Source organism: Schistocerca piceifrons, chromosome 7 (assembly GCF_021461385.2).
Source record: "Schistocerca piceifrons isolate TAMUIC-IGC-003096 chromosome 7, iqSchPice1.1, whole genome shotgun sequence".
Lineage (NCBI taxonomy): Eukaryota > Metazoa > Arthropoda > Insecta > Orthoptera > Acrididae > Schistocerca > Schistocerca piceifrons.
The window spans coordinates 279,219,743-279,236,924 of record NC_060144.1 but is presented as its reverse complement, the minus strand read 5'-3'; the positions used below and the strand labels follow the sequence as shown (position 1 = coordinate 279,236,924).

The window sequence follows — 17,182 nt, the reverse complement described above, 5'->3', positions numbered from 1 at the left end:
CGTACGGACGTTTCACATCTCCTCCTATGCCAGTGGACGGATTTCAATCGGACTTGGTACACACAACACTTACTGCCGGAAATCATCGCTGGAATCAGGTACCTGTCGAACGGATGGGAGGTGAAAGCAGGATGTAGCCTCAGAAGCGACAATAGCCATTCTTTAGTCATCCAGTATTTCAGAATGAGAGCACCTACTGACGTGAATGTATCGTTACATGTAACTTAAAATCAGTGGCCCAGCGTTTCTAGGCGCTACAGTCTGGAACAACGCGACTGCTACGGTCACAGTTTCGAATTCTGCCTCGGGCATGGATGTGTGATATGTTAGTTAGGTGTAATTAGTTCTACGTTCTAGGGGACTGATGGACCCAGAAGTTAAGTCCCATGGCGCTCAGAGCCATTTGACCATTTTGAACTAATCTTTTTCTCAAAAAAATGATTCAAATGGCTCTGAGCACAATGGGACTTAACATCTATGGTCATCAGTCCCCTAGAACTTAGAACTACTTAAGCCCAACTAACCTAAGAACATCACATAACACCCAGTCGTCACGAGGCAGAGAAAATCCCTGACCCCGCCGGGAATCGAACACGGGAACCCGGGAGCGGAAAGCGAGAACGCTACCGCATGACCAATCTTTTTCTCGCAGACAACTTTGCACAATGATAAATCGAAAAAAGTTCATTGCTTGGCAGTTGTGTCGTTGTTCATGCAAAAAAATGATGTGTGAAACACGATATTTTAATTTGTTACTAAATTTACTACGAACTGTATTCACAACACATTCTTCAGACAATATTCTCATACATCTCTGACTGTACCAGGGAAATTACATCATTGGACGACGCGTAGTTCAGGAAATATGACGTCATGAACACTGAGATGCGTGTAAGACTGCTGCATCATCCCTGAAGTTTTAGTTTATTATTGCGTTGCTATTAATTCCATTCACAACAGATGTCACAGACAGTAGCCATATACACAACTGAAAGCACCTGCAAAATTATATCACTGTGCAATCGAAACACATCATAAACATTGATATTCGTGAAAATGAAAGTGGAGAGAGAAATTCGCTAGAGATATAGGTGATGTAGGTGTACAGTAAGTGTTAAATATGTGTAAGACATGAGAATTACATTTGATATGTGATTACACGGGTATAGCCACGGGTAAAAAGCGCATCATGAACGTATGGAAAGATTAAAACCAAATTTAGTATACAGATTAGTTACGCCCTGGAAAGAAATACTGTGGGGTCTAGAACCACCAGTATCCCTTTGCGGTGAGCATGATAACATGGGGAGCGAATGCTGGGAGAGGGAAAGGGACAGGCAGAGAGGGGGAACGAGGAAATCTGACGGATTGGGGGAGGAGGAGATAGAGAGATAAATACATAGACGAAAGAGAGATGCGGAAAGGGAAATGGACGGAGATACGGGAGGAGGAAATGGGCACATGGTAGGGGGAAATGTACAGGGAAAGAGGATAGAGAAGGAGATGGACAGAGAAAGGTAGGAGGAGGACACTGGCAGAGAGAAACGAGTTGGAGATGGATAGAGATGGATGAACAATAAGATGGCCACAGAATGGGCGAAAGAAGGAAAAGGGATAGTGTATGATAAAATTTCAAGGTGATTAAAAAAAGTTGTTCAAATGGTTCCAAGCACTACGGGACTTGACATCTGGGGTCATCAGTCCCCTAGACTTAGATCTATGTCAGCCTAACTAACCTAAGAAATCACTCACATGCATGCCCGAGGCAGGATTCGAACCTGTGACCATAGCACCAGCGCAGTTCCGGACTGAAGCCCCTAGAACCGCTTGGCTACGGTGGCTGTAAAGGTGATTCAGGGTGCGAAATTTAGTACGGTGAGGTGCCATCTCTGGTAACAAAAACTGCTCTAATTCTGCTGAGTTTCGACCTGTATGTCATTCTATGCTGCTTCAACTCTAGACAGAGATCATCAGTATTATTGACTAGCTGCTGGTGGCGTCCTATACTGTCGAGAAATCCATGACCAGATGTTCTCAGCGGGTGAGAGAACTTGCCGCGCATGTGGACGACAATTGAAGACCTCAATATCGGCGCAGGACAGCACCTGAAACGTATGATCGTTCATTGTATTGTTGAAAAATTGTTGCATTGAGCCTCTATCGCTACTGCTCCTGCTATCGATCCTACGGAGGTCTCGCTGCTAGCGCTACGATCGAAGAAGAGCCTATGTGACCAACGGCTGAAGCCGTCCTCTCACGGGACGTGAAACGCCTGTCGACGTATGACTCGTGAAGTTCTGTTCCATGTTGCGCTGCAATTAAAGTGCGAATGAAAAATCTTGCATGCCAAGTTTTTCGTCGACGAAAGGAGCATGGTCAGTGGGATGCGACATCGTCTTTATTTTACAAACAGAACTTAGAAGCCGCCATGTAGTATTCAGTGAAACTAATTAATTCGGTGTGTTTCCTTTCTCATAGAGAACGTGGTATGAAAATAAGCTGTTTCAAATCATCAGTAAATTCAGGATCTCTCGAAGAAGTGTCATTTTAGCTGCGATACGTTGCAATAAAATGACACAAAACTACATTTGGGTATATAAATGCTTCTTTTATTTCATGCTTTTAGTGTTATAAATTGTGTGCTGCGGAAGTATACCGTTTCAGCGCTGCCGCACAATGATGATCTAACGAAAGCGTGATATTTGATAAAATTTGTTATAGTTAAATATCAAATAATGGGCATTTATAAATACAGTCTTCCCAAAAGCTATACTACGTTTGGAGGCCTAGATGCCACGATGAAGCCAACGTTTAACTGTTAGCGTCCTGACTCCGAAGAGGGAGGTAGCAGGTTCGTACACATCTCCTTCCAGCTATTTTTCAACCTTTGTTTCAAAGAGATTCTGGATGTTGCTTAGTAATTTCATAGAAGTATAACATGCAGTAGCAAACTCGATCTATTGTAAATAACGTATTTGCTCCAATTGCAACACCATGGAGGAGTTCTACGACATAAACAGTGTAGGCGTGTTTCTACATCTGAAAGATGATGACTATTCAAGTTTCGTTCCAATCGCTTAAAAGTAGTGCTAATAGTGCCACTGTGAGGATGCAACTCAGTATTACTTTAAATACACGCAGAAACTGTTGTGAGCGTTATTGGCCTTTGAGATTAGTCGTTATGAGTTGGTATTAGCCCGGAACTTCTTTAAGGCGACAACAACCCCATTATCACCTCACTGAGTTGGAAAGAGGTCGTGCAATAATAGGGCTACTAGACGGTTGATGTTGCTTTGCAATACTGCAGTCGTACATGCAAGGAACGTAGTAGCTACAGATTATTGCTGTCATCCGTGGTCACCGGTATTTAAGATCGCAAGAAGCCCGGAATTCGAACGCCCAAGTGACACTACAGAGAGGGAAGAACATTGGGCGTATGGCTCTGGCTCATCTTACATGGTGACAATATTGAGCTATATGAAACAACAAAAAATAAAAGCGTGAACTAATTACAAACTACGGCGCACAGACACTTATTCAGCATGTAAACGTCACTAAAGATATTCGCATTTAGGTTATGACATGCTCGATATGCCTGCCATCTTTGGCGATGATGTGGCGCGGAAGAATAGTGAAATTCTACAATACCGCTGAAGCTTCGGAACATCGCTGCTGTCGATGACCTTCTAAATGGCTATTTTCAGCTCAGCAATGGTTTTGGGGTTGTTTCTATAAACCTTGTCTTTAATAGAGCCCCATAAAAAGGAGTCGCATCTGTTCAGGTCCGGAGAATAGGGCGGCCAATCTAAGCCCATGCCGGTGACCTCCAGATACCTCAGAGTCAGAATGCGGTCCCAAAAGTGCTCCTCCAGGACATCAAACACTCTCATGCTTCGATGGGGTCGAGTTCCATCTTGCATGAATCACATCTTGTCGAAATCCGGGTCACTTTGGATAATGGTAATGAAATCATCTTCCAAAACCTTCAAGTACCGTTCGGTAGTCACCGCGTCATCACGGAACATCGCATCGATTATTCCGTGCCTGGACATTGCACACCACTCGGTAGGCCATTGAGGGTGAAGAGACTTCTCGCTCGCGATATGCTGATTCTCAGCCCACCAGATGCGCCAGTTTTCTTTATTGACGAACCCATCCAAATGAAGGTGCGCTTCGTCGTTAAGCCGAACCATGTATGAGAATACTGATTCACATCATGCCCTGCGGCCAACAGTGCATTTTTAACGTCCTAACGCGAGCCAGAAGATCTGTAACATGCATTCCACTGACCCCAATCCATGGCCATCTGCGACTTCATTTGTGTCAAACGAGAGCCCCTTGGAAGTCGGGGTGCAGGTCTTTTCTGTTTTCTGATGAAACCTGGTTCTGCCGCGGTGACTGTGATGACCGTGTGTTGGTTAAAAGGTGGCCAGTTGAGGTCCCAGAGTCACCGTTTGGACTGCGATATCGTGTGAGAGCAGGAGCGCTCTCGTGTTATCATACGCAGCCTTGGAGCAAATTTGTACGTCAGTCTGGTGATTCGACCTGTTTCGCTGCCATTCATGAACCGCATTCCAAGAGGTGTTTTCCAACTGGTAAAGCTCGCGCATATAATGCTGTAGTAACCAAATATGCTCTACACAGTGTCGATATGTTGCTTTGGCTTGCTCGATCAACAGATTTTTTTCAGTCGGGTTTGTATGGGACATCATCGAAAGACAACTCCAGTCTCATCCAGACAGCACTGATTATCCCTATACTGATCGGACAAGTGCAAAAGACATGGAATTCCATCGCACAAGCTGACATCCGTCACCTGAACAACAAAACACATGCACGTTTGCATTCTCCCATTATACATTCTGTCTGTTTCACCATTTTTTGATGTACCAGAAGTTTTCATTTCCAATGGATTATCTCGCGTTTACATTAACCTGTAATCGTGCAATGCTAATCATTTAAATATGTTATCTAGACAAATGTATTCCCGAAAGTTCATTATTCTAAACTCATTACTTTTTATTGTTGCGATTTTCTTTCCGTCGACGTATATACAGGGTGTAACATTTTAATACAAAATGGGGAGTAGCTTGTGATAGCGATGATGTATAGCAAAATATAATAGATAAAAGCAGTATGTGGCAAAGAGGGTCACGCACTGCTAGCGGTGGCCTTGAACAAGGTTTTGAAAGTGATTTGGAGTGATTTTTAAAATTAGAATCCTACTATTTAAAGCAAGAGTTGAAAAAAGCGGCAAAGTTTATGTATAAAATGATTTATAATTTTTGTTCTAGAAGATATTAACATGGAATGGTGGATAGATGCAGCAAAATAAAATGTTAGATAGAAATTGTAAGGGGCAAAAGGGGTGATGTCTCATTACCAGAAACCATTATTTTTAAAGTAATTATCGGAGACCGTTCCAAGTTCGCGTTTTGTTTTATGGAAATCCCTATTTGTGACGTCAAATTTGAAAAGAGCGTAGAGAAATTTGAACTGTATGTTTTAATTAACTGGTTTATTGACAAAAATAAATACATAACAACGAATAAACGTTATTTTGAAGTTTTCAACACGGAATAAATGTAAATGTAAGTCATTGAGTGAATCCACTTTCATTCCTGGGGATGCCCCTTCCAATTTGTATTTTGGTGTATCCTATCTCTATTCCGATTTAATCCCTACAAGAACTAAAAACATATTTCCTTATATTTTTCGATGCCACTGAACCACAGTCATGCAATATCTTTTAAAAAAGTAAGCAGCCATTTGTCTGTATGTTATTATATTTATCTTTTGCATATCCATATTTCGTGCTTTTATGTCATTATGAAGCACAATGCTAAAGTTTGATAGATAAATAATCCATGCCTTAACAAATATAACTTCACAGTGGTCTGATAATCTTTACCACTGTACTTGGTAACGGCACAAAGGCCGAAATCTACATAGTACAAAAGATAAACATAACGATGCACTGTTAAATGGGAGTTTAATTTTTATAAAAAAATTCATTTGACCTCCATCGAACCTATATGTCACCTTGAGTAATTCATCATTTTATACGTGAAATTTTCCGGTGTTTAAAATCTTCGGTCAAACATTGGTGTAGGTTGCGTTGATTTGGGGGAAGAGACCTAAAAGCGAGGTTAACTGTCCCATCGGTTTAGGGAAGGATGGGGAAAGAAATCGGTCGTGCCCTGTCAAATGAACCATCCCAGCATTTGCGTAAAGCGATTTAGGGAAATCATGGAAAATCTAAGTCGGGATGGCCGGACGAGAAAGTGAACCGTAGTCCTCCCGAATGCGAGTCCAGTGTGCTAACAACTGCGCCACCTCACTCGGTTCAAACTTAGGGTCTCCCACTTATATTATATATAGAAACTCTTCATCTTTCAAATCACCTTGATAATCACTTTCACGATCGCGGCCATTAAGGGGGATAGGACGTCAAACGGGCCGAGTGGAGCAGGGGAGGTACCACAGGACATTTTAATTTCTACTGTCTGTACTTTTAGACATAAATTCATAAAACTTTGTCAGCATGACAGGAAGGATTCAGAATTCACGCTCATAGCAGTGGAAGTTCGAAAACATAACAAAATTATTTTTTTTATGTATGAAATTTCATCCTTTTTTTCACTTACTAATGACAGTATTTGTTGCTAAAGGTACACTTTTCTTCATAAGTAAGAGAGACCCTTCGATGAATTTTGCACAGCATACAAACCATACTTAAAGGTGTCTGAAACTCTAGAATTTTCCAAATCTATTAGAAACAATGGTAAAAATTGAGGTAATTAAGTATAAAATTTGTGTTTTTTTCTAAACATTTTTCTAGAGTTTCATACACCTGTGAGTATGGTATGTATGCTGTGCAAAATTCATCGAAGAATCTCTCTAAAGTATGAAGAAAAGTGTACCTGTAGCAACAAATGCAGCCATTAGTAAGGGAAACAAAGATGAAATTTCGTACTGAAAAAAAATTATTTTGTTATGTTTTCGAACTCTCACTGCAATGAGTGTGAATCCTGAATCCTTCCTGGTGATGCTGACGAAGTTTTATGAATTTATTTGTAAAAGTATAGACACTGGAAATTAAAATGTCCTGTGATGCCTCTCCTGCTCCAAGTCGGCCCGTTTTAGGTCCTACCCCCATTAATAACAATACGTAACCCACCTAACCATCTACAACTCATCTCTACCACATATTATTCCCTATCGTGGATTAAAATATCTGCTTTTGGTTTTATCCACTGCCTCGTATTCGTGTCTTGTCAGTAAATATCTTTTTCGATTATGGTGAAGAAAATTCCCCCTTCCATTCAAATGAAAATACGAGAGAATTCCCAGTCTTGAAATCTACATGCCGAAGTACGTCTCTTCAGAGTGGTAGCAGTCAATAAAACATCAAAAATTTGGATATTACGCACGCACAGAGTGACGGTAGACGCTATACTTCAACTAAATTCAATTTAGAACCAAAGTTCTGGTGATTATTTAATTGAGATAACGAAAATTTCTACTAGTTTGTATGTCAGACCCTTATACAGCATTAATCACTGTTCAAGCCATTGATGAGTCCGATATCTTCTTTGTGCTTTCCTCCGCTTTTCTTCGAGAGTCGCTAATAGAGATAACGTCGTTTTTCGCAAGTCACATTTACGCGCCACACGCCGCAAACTGCCGTTGAAAACTGCCGAGGTTGCAAACCACTTTTCGTGAGATGTAGCAGGCCGTTTAAGAGCTTGCAGCAGGCACTATTTACACTATATCTGGTGTGTTTAGCGATGGGAAACACGTCCCGGGTGAGGAAGATTTAAATGAAGGTTGGACCCTTAGAAGTCAGCGGAGCATCAACAAGGCAACAACACTGCAGAGTGAGAAGACGGGCAGTTATCGCGTGACTGCTGGAGCGCTGACTGAGCTCTCTACCTGAACTGTAATTTGCTAATTGACCTGCAATTTATGTGCCTTATTACTCTCAGTTATTAACTTATGCTATCTTGATTATTGTAAGGAGATGCTTCGAGTGAGAAGTGAACCTCTAGATCAGGGCCGCACAAGGTGCATACACCGGTGCATCGCACAGTGCAGAGTGCAGAAGACGGCTGCGCTATGTTGACGACGGTGCAGCCCCCCACTCCTCGGCTTTGCGCAACAGCGCTGCCTCTCACTTCCTTAGCTTGTGTCGCTCGCGCCGCCTGTCTCGACCTGTTTCAAAGCTTTTACCCTGTTGTCTTCGTCGTTGCCAAATACTAATGTACACTAGGTGGAGGGGTTAGTTTGGTTTACCGGTACAAAAGAGATTTACATAATAACTGTAATGGTAACAATTTTAAATTTGGTTTCAACACAAATGTATCTTCCTATGTGCTCTTTATTTTATTTGGAATTATGCTACTAAGATCTGGAACAAGAGATTGGCGGACACCAGTTCTGAGAGAATTTTTTAAATTACAATAAGAAATACTCGTATACCATCTAGTTTTTGTACAAGACACAACAGAAAAGAACCTTTCACATACACAAGTGGAACCAAACATAGAAATAATCTTCGCTGCTTCTGAGTGTAACTTGGGAAATTCTTCCTTCGGCAAATTCTGGTAGAATTGGAGCAAATCTTTAGGATTGTAAAACACATCCTTTCGGTGCACATCGCTTTGCAAATCAATTAGTTCGAAATGCGATAGATTTTAATAAACATGTAATGTGTAGTATTGGTTTTAATGTAATGTTACACTTGCATATGTAACGCAATCTCCTTTATTTTGCTGTATGTCATATACCGGCACATTACCTGGAATCGGTCGTTGAACGCATTTTCAAGGGATTGTAGCACCTCGATGTATTTTGCAAAGCGCGCTCTTTCCTGCACAGATGCTGTCAAACAAAAACATAGTACCGTTTTGATTAGAGCGGTTATAAAAATCAGGCTGTTTTAATAAAGGTACAATTTATATCTCGCTTACCAAGTTCAGGAAAGTGTTGCGTATTTTTCTCTGAAAGGTTGTTTTTGAGGAGCTTCAGTTTATACTGGAAAGCGTTTATTTTGCTGATCATATCGTTGATGAGATTGTTTTCTGTTTGGAATTTCAGACTTAAATCATTTAGGAGAGCCATAATGTCTGCTAAAAATCCTAAATCAGCTACCCATTCAGGGTAATGAAAAAGTGGCTCCGGACGCCCTTTGCTCTCCAAAAACTGAGCCACAGTGTGGCGTAGTCGAAAAATTTGGGAAATCACTTTCCCTTTGCTTAGCCAGCGCACCTCATAGTGGTAGGGAATATCTGGATACTCCTCTTCAAAGGAAATCTAAAATTCTTTGAATTGACGATGAGTGAGTCCATGAGAACGAATGTAGTTCACAATACGCACCACTACCTTCATCACAGATTGAAGACCGATAACTTTCGCACAAAGAGCCTCTTGGTGTGCCAAACAATGAACGGACGGTAAATTCGGCATGAAAAGTTTGTTTCGCAGTAGGCCAATAAAACCTTTTGCTTTACCGCACATTGCTGGTGCCCCGTCTGTGGTTACGGAAAACAGCTTTTCCCAAGGGAGTTGTATTCCTTCAGTTGCCATTTCAACATCTGCTAATATATCCGCCCCTGTAACAGTGTCCTTCAACGAAATCATATCCAGGAGCTCTTCCGTTACATGTAGGTCGTCGTCCACGTCACGCAAAAATATTGCTAAATGAGTCGTGTCGTTAATATCCGTGGACTCATCAAGTGCGATGGAGTACGCTAGAAAGTTTTCAATTTTGGCTGCCAGTTGTTCATGCAAATTCTCAGCGATGTCGTTGATTCTCCGATGTATTGTCATTCTGGAAAGTGGTATTCTGCTGTACGCGGGAGCTAATGTGGGATTCATTGTCTCTACTACGTCCAACATAACGTTTTTTATTAATGGCCCGTCCATAAATGGCGTCCCAGCTCTTGTTAAGAGTAAGGAAACTTTGTAACTGGCTCTGAGAGTCCTTCGCAACACCCCTCATCTTCTTCACCCTAAAGTAGAGAAAAAAAGATATGTTAGAAATAATTTATGCGAAAACGAAAAGTAAGGAATCTAAACAAATGTTATTTCGTTTCGCATGACCTTTAACCAAAATATTCATGCTGAAGTACTTGCAACAAACCTCGTTTGTAGATAGAGAAATCTGTTCTGCAAGAGTTTGCAACTGCCGTAATTCTTCCTCTCTGGCATCCCCTATTATATCGCTATACTTTTCTGAATGCAATTTGCTGTAGTGCCTTTAAATGGACGATTTTCTGACACACGTAATTAGTGTACCGCAGATTAGACATTTGGCTTTATCGTCACAACGCACAAAAAAGTAAGAGAGTTCCCATTCCGGTTTAAATTGACTTTCGGCAATTTTCCCTTTTTTTTGGAGCAGATGGTTCCATTATTCCGGTAATTGTCTTGCGCTTACGTATTCCAATGTTGACTAAGCCGTCTGGCAGCGCATTCGGCAGCGCACAGCATCGGCCTCACCTAGCAAGCCGAGTTGAGGCGAAGTGTGCCGAGTTGAACCGATGCACTGTACAGGCACTCGCTGCACCTTGCTTTGCACGCGTGCGGTTTTCCGTGTTTGTGCGGCCCTGCTCTAGATTGTCATTAATAAATTTTTTGACTTTGTTATTTGTCCATGCTAACTCTAGCACGTTCCACATACCACCCCTATGTTCACTACCGTTTCAGTTACGTAATGACACCTTAATGAGTGTGACATATAACTTCCGTCATCGAGATTGGTGGCTATGTATGACGTTATAGTGTTGTGTCCTCTATGGTACACAATACAGTCACACCACGTGCTAGGTCGTTATGATGATCGCGAATATGATATGGCAGTGGTCGTTCTTTGAGCCTTTATAAACGGATGTGACCTGTTAAGGCTATACGGAAAACAGGTCATTGTCGGAAAAGACAAGTTCGTGCTACTCGTGTCAGAAAATTTACATGGAGGTATTGGCTTCAACAGTGAAAAGTACATGTCTTGAAGAGTTGTAAACAAACACGTTTATCATGCTAAAAGATTTATAATGAAATTTCTCTGAGAACAAGTACTGACAAGATCCTCAGGAATAAAAATAGTCTCAAAGCGTCTCTCCTGGGTATTAGGAGAGAGACAGGTTTAGTAGCGGTACAAGCTACTTCATGACTATAGAAAGGCAGACGGTTACATACCTCAGCCAGGGGCCATGTTTCTCAGATAAGATGGGCTACCTTTGATACCATGAGTGCTAGAGTGTCAGAATATGCAGCTGGCAGACACTGGCCACATAAAAATAATATCAAACTAGCAGTGGCTCCTCAAAGAGTTAACTCCTCAGAATCTGCAACAGAACAGCTATTAGTTACAAAATTTCTCTTCCACTTACTCTTCCGTCCGATTGTTAACTCGCACTGGTTATTTGTGATATGTTCACCTTAAAATGTGTTCTGGCGTTACAAACTGGTTCTCTACGGTAGGTCTGGTACCATAATATCGGATTTGTTTCTCCCCCAGAAACACGATCCTCTTGGAATTAACATGCTTGGCGTAATGTAACTGTGAGCATAGAGAAACTCGTTCTGACCGCCAGGACCCTTTGCGTCGCTTTTTTTCTTCTAGCGACGTCTTTATTTTTATCTGCCTGCTAACCTCGTCTCCATGGGTGGGTTTGGACATCTGCGTGTAAGAGTTTTAAATATATTGGCTATTAATGAACCGGTATGTTTCTCAGCTCGATCCAAATTAAGCTCCGAAACGAGACAATGATGAAAGGTATCGATATTAGCGGGAATCAAAAATATTTTATGAACCTAAATGAATGTGTTCCCATTCTTTTGCCGGTGTCTACATCCTGTACAAGCTATTAATGTTACTTGCGGTTGTCTCACTACGACATTTATCAATTTCTCCGTGTTTTGAGAATTATTTATCTTCCTGTATACATAGGTATGTGAATATTGGTATTTACATAGGATCTTGGGTGGATGTTAAGGAATTAAAATTGTTGTTAAAGTGTTAGTATATATTTCCCAAAGAAGTCACTTTATTTTCAAGCCGAGCATATAACTTTAAAATCATGTGAATATAGTTAGATTACTATTAATCTACAGATTGGCTTCCTTCACTTTGTCTAATACAAAATTAGAATGAATACGAAGGCAAGAAAACCTGCAGCGTTCGGGAACTGGCATATATCCGCTTAATAGTTCAGACTTTCATTTCTACAGAATGTTAGGGGCAGATGCTTTTGTTTGTATCATGACCTTTGGTTGTAGTTAACATTTATCGGATCTGTGCTACATATTAAAATTTGCATTTTACAGCACTCTTCGCCGATAAATTCATAATTTAATACTTATTCATGGAAATTTCCAAAACGTTGCGTTAAAACTGTCTTTTATACAAAATGAGCATATAATGGCTCGAAATGTTATGGCTTCAAATGAAGACTTCTTTGAGCCCTCAGTTCTCTGACTGGTTTGATGCTGCCAGCCATGATTTTCATTCTTGTGCCAACCTCTTCATCTCAGAGTAGCAGTAGCATCCTACGGCCTTAACTATTAGGCAGGTGTACTTCAACCGCTATCTTCCCTGCAGCTTTTACGCTCTAGAGCTCTAATACCATACAGACTTTTCTCTGACGTCTTAACACATGTCTTGTCATCCTGTCCTTTATCCCTGTCGATGTTTTCCATATTTTCCTTCCTTCGCCGATTCTGCGAATGACCTCCTCATTCCCTACAATTTCAATCTACGAAATTCTCAATACCCTGCTATAGCACCATATCTATAAGCTCTCCGACGATCTACCTTTATGGTTTTACCTCAGTCCATGATTGACTACCTTACAGTATAGAGTACAGACATACATTCTCAAAAACTTCTTCAGCAGATTAAATATTAAGTCTCATGTTCGACACTAACAGACTTCTTCTGGGCAGGAAAGCCCTCTGTGCCAGTACAAGCCAGCGCTTTATGCCTCCTTGCTTCGTGAATCATGGGTTGTTTTGTTTCCAAGCTGACAGAATTCCTTAATTGCATTTATTTCGTGGTCCACAATTTTGATGTTAAGTTTGTCGCTATTGTCAGTTGTGGTACTTCTCATTATTTTCCTCTTTCTTCGATTTACACTTACTCTATATTCTCTCCTAATTATGCTGATTATTCCATTCAACATGTCCTGTAATTCTTTATGTCTTTCACTGAGCACTGCACTATCATAAGCGAAATTTATCACTGATACCCCCTCAGCCCCAAATTTGAATCCCACTATTGAAGCTTATATTTGTTTGAGTCCTATCCTATGTTCAGCTCACCATATATACTGATCTTCCATCCATTTCACTTCACAGGCTCCCACTTTACCTAGACTGAGCCTTGGCATTTCTCTTACCAGATTTGCTAGCTTCCCTACCACATTCAAACCTCCGACAGTCAACGTGTGACATTTAGTGTGTTTTTATTTCGTTGAGTTTTCAATATTTTTCTGATCAACACACTCCCATACCGAAGATTTGAATGGCGGACTAAGCAGAATATTTTGTCAATAGAGAGATCATAATAACACTTTTCTATTACAGGCCACATGTCATATGGATACACACTGTGTCTTTAATTCAGTGATTTTCATTGCGTTCTGCATCCATATGCTGTTTGTCAATGCTGTGGGCAAAAACTGCCCTCATATTCTGTCCACTTCCCTGCCCACTTTGACATGGCCGTTGACAGACCAAGGGTGACTTTTTATACCAGTATTATTCAGCCGCTGTAATTTCTAACTTAAGAATTTGCTGTATTTGAACCCAGGACCGAGAACGTTTTGATGACTAGGCAAATACGATTCCCATAATTTCTTTAAATTATGGATAGTAAGGAACACTGAGCCAACTGAGAAATAAAATAAGGAATTTCAAACATTTAGCATAAATGCTTTTTGAATACAGAGCCACGTCATTTTGTAACATACTTGTCATGGGTGAATGAACGTAATGCCGGTGATACGGCATGAAGAAATATAAATATATCCTCTACAGCAAAGTACACCAATTTACACGGAAGTAAACCACTGTTCCTGTGGCAAAATGTCAGTTTTATTTTTAGATTACAATCACTGTTTTTAAATGATTCAAACTCCCTTGGAGCTGTCTCGAATATTTGGGTTACCTAATGTAATTTTCTACACATGTTTACACATACATTCCTATTATTTTCACAAATGACTTGTTTTCTGTGTTTTACAATACCCACATATTGTAGCAACTAGAGTCCCTTTCTTGTAACAAGTTTTGTGATCATCTCAGCAAATGTCTGCACTTACGTTTGGCAGTAGACAAGAGAAAATAAACTGAGCTGCACAATCAATGTTATAGCTATAATAATATTTCAAAACAATATTATAGCGTCACAGTTTCAGTTGCAGTAGTTATCAAAATCCATAATACAACACAATAATCACATTATGACTATTTGACGACTCTCAGCACCAACGTAGTTATTTCTCTGGCAATTACCTCTCTGTGTTCCTAATAATATTTTTGTATGCATGTGTTTACGTAACGAAGTTACGTCTTGCATTTGGTAAATACAGACCGTGAGGACTAGTAGTTCTTTTTAATCGAACAACCGCCCAGACGTGTACTTGTATCTCAGTAAATAATAATAATGGCCTTGGTGTTTATCATTATTTTGGGCAAGACTGAAACTTCTGAAGAGTGACACGGTGTCAGTAACATGTAACAAAATATTAACAACTGCACTGTTTTCACAGATATCTTCCATAATCAAAAATCGACTTATTAAGCTGCAACTGACGCGTATGAGTGGACTACTGCTGCATTAAGCACGAGATGAAATAGTCTGGTTTTATTTTAATTAATCATTTTTTTTGTGAATCTTCAGTCTTATGGCTGGTTCCATATGGACCGCCATGAATTCCGTTCCTGTGCCATCATCTTCATCTCAGAGAAGTACTAGCGACTTACAACCTCAATTATTTGCTGGATGTGTTCCAATCTCAGTCTTCCTCCACATTTCCTGCCCTCTACAGCTCCCTCTAGTACCATGAAAGACATAGTCTCACTTTTATGGGCCTTATTTAGACATCAAACACGAAAAAATTCAGAATGTAAGATGACTAGCTGTTAAGAATCTATCCTAATTAATCACTTGTATTGACTTTAAGTTAAAGGAATTGACAGGTAACAACCAAAATATTGTAATACATGGTCTCTGAAAAATATTGTTCGAAACTCACTGGAAAAAATAGGGTGAATGATGTCTACTGGGTGATAAACATTTGTTTCGGAGCTCTACCTTTAAAACCAGATGTAAGAACATTGTCATTGGAAGGAAGTGGAACCTGTTTTCCATTTGGTAAATGTCCAACTGTTGCAGAGCATTTCCTAATTTTAAACTCAAGAGAAAAGAATTCAGTTGGAAAATTGAAAAACATTTTTTCTGCTTCTGGATGCCACAGCCAAACATTTCAAAGCGATGAGGGTAAAGAGCAACGATGTATGGTGGTCACTAACCTTGCAACCGCGTATTCTTAAAATGTAGATTCACAATACCGTCAGCTGGATAAAGGGACAAAAATGAAATGGCATTTGTTATAAGTATTGACATGTCCACTGTAATGGCTACCTGTGTGTATGAAAGCCATACCTGGAAGACAAACACAGAAGTACCAAGATATAGCCCTTCACGATAACAATCATGAAAAGAGATAGCAAAGAAAATAGATGTCTTCTAACCTTGCCAGGAAACTCAGAAATTCAGATACTGTCAAGAACAGAACACCAAAAATGTTTCCACTAAGTTATTTGTGTCATCTGTCAGTACAAGTATCATACAAAAAAAATAACGTTTAGGCATATAAGTGGAAAACATGATTTTTACTAGAAACAACAATTCTGTTACACAAATGATGCTTCCTTTACTTCCCTACATAAAAACCTTCTACTTTCCAACATTTGCCATGTTTGGATATGAGCTTCAGAATTCCGATGCTATGTTCTTATGGTTCACGTTCATTAAGGAAGGTAAATCAGTGCAAATCTCTATAGTAAGTCTCTATGAAAACTATGGCCCGACGTCCAAAACAGGGGGTAAAAAATAATTTCTGTTTCCTCACGAAAATGCCCGCCATCACACTGTTGCTGCATCTCAAGAATTGTTGGATCAAACTGTACTGTACTTTCTGACCATCCACTGTTGAGTATGGACCTTGGTCCTAGCGATTGCCACATTTTTTTTATAAACTGAAAGAAATTTTCTAAACGCTTCGGAAATGATGAAGAGTAGGAGATTTCAATGATCACCTGGCTAAATGAACTGGTTGCAGAATAGAATAATGTGGTAAATCTAAGGTCATGTCAGATATGACTAATGTTTGAATTTAGGAAGTGAGTTTTTAGCATGTGAAGGAAGGCTCATGTATGTGACAACATTGTCTTTTCCAACAAATATTGTGTTGTTTAATTTCTATTATGTTACATAACAGTTTCAACTAGACTGTCGTATGACTCGAGGAAACCTTTTAAGAGATAAACAAATTAAATTGGAATAAAATAATTCCCAATTGATAATGAAATACAAATTATTATTAGTGATTGCTAACACATAGCTACATAGATTTTGATTTCCCATGTTAAAGTGCAGGCATACATAGATGTGAGGAAACTGTGAAAGCATTTTGGACGGTGATGACGCCAAGGGCGAAGTGTAGGCCACAAAATCTCAAGAAGTCCGCACCCAGTGCTATTCGCAGAATTGACACTCGTCCTCTGTGTGAAGGGAAACGCAAGGCAGGCGAAATCAGCCAGAGAAATGTTTTGTTAAGTATGAGAAAGAAAAAAGCAAAAGCAGCACTGTTACAATTGACGCCATCTATCAACGGACAGACAATATGTGCAGTACATCAGAGACTGTCGTCTGCAGTACGTGTGCCATCTTGTGGCCAGAGTCGCAGAAGAACGGCGTTTGTGGGAGGAAACAGCGAGAAGTGAAAATTAACCAAGAAACACGGGCTGCTAAGACAAAATCTTAGAGGGTGGAATGGGAACACGTAGTTGGGACTTCGCTGTAGAACGTGGGATGCTGACACCCGATCGGGTGGAGACGTCCTTCGACCTACTGTAGCAAGAACGTGATTCACCCGAAAACCGTACACGTCTC

The 17,182-nt window shown here is 40.3% G+C and overlaps 1 protein-coding gene across 1 annotated transcript in view; it reads left to right on the top strand.

Moving 5' to 3' along the window:
- LOC124805632 (head-specific guanylate cyclase-like) overlaps nt 1-17,182 on the top strand; it is a 498,299-nt gene that overhangs the window by 367,848 nt on the left and 113,269 nt on the right. The window lies entirely within an intron of this gene.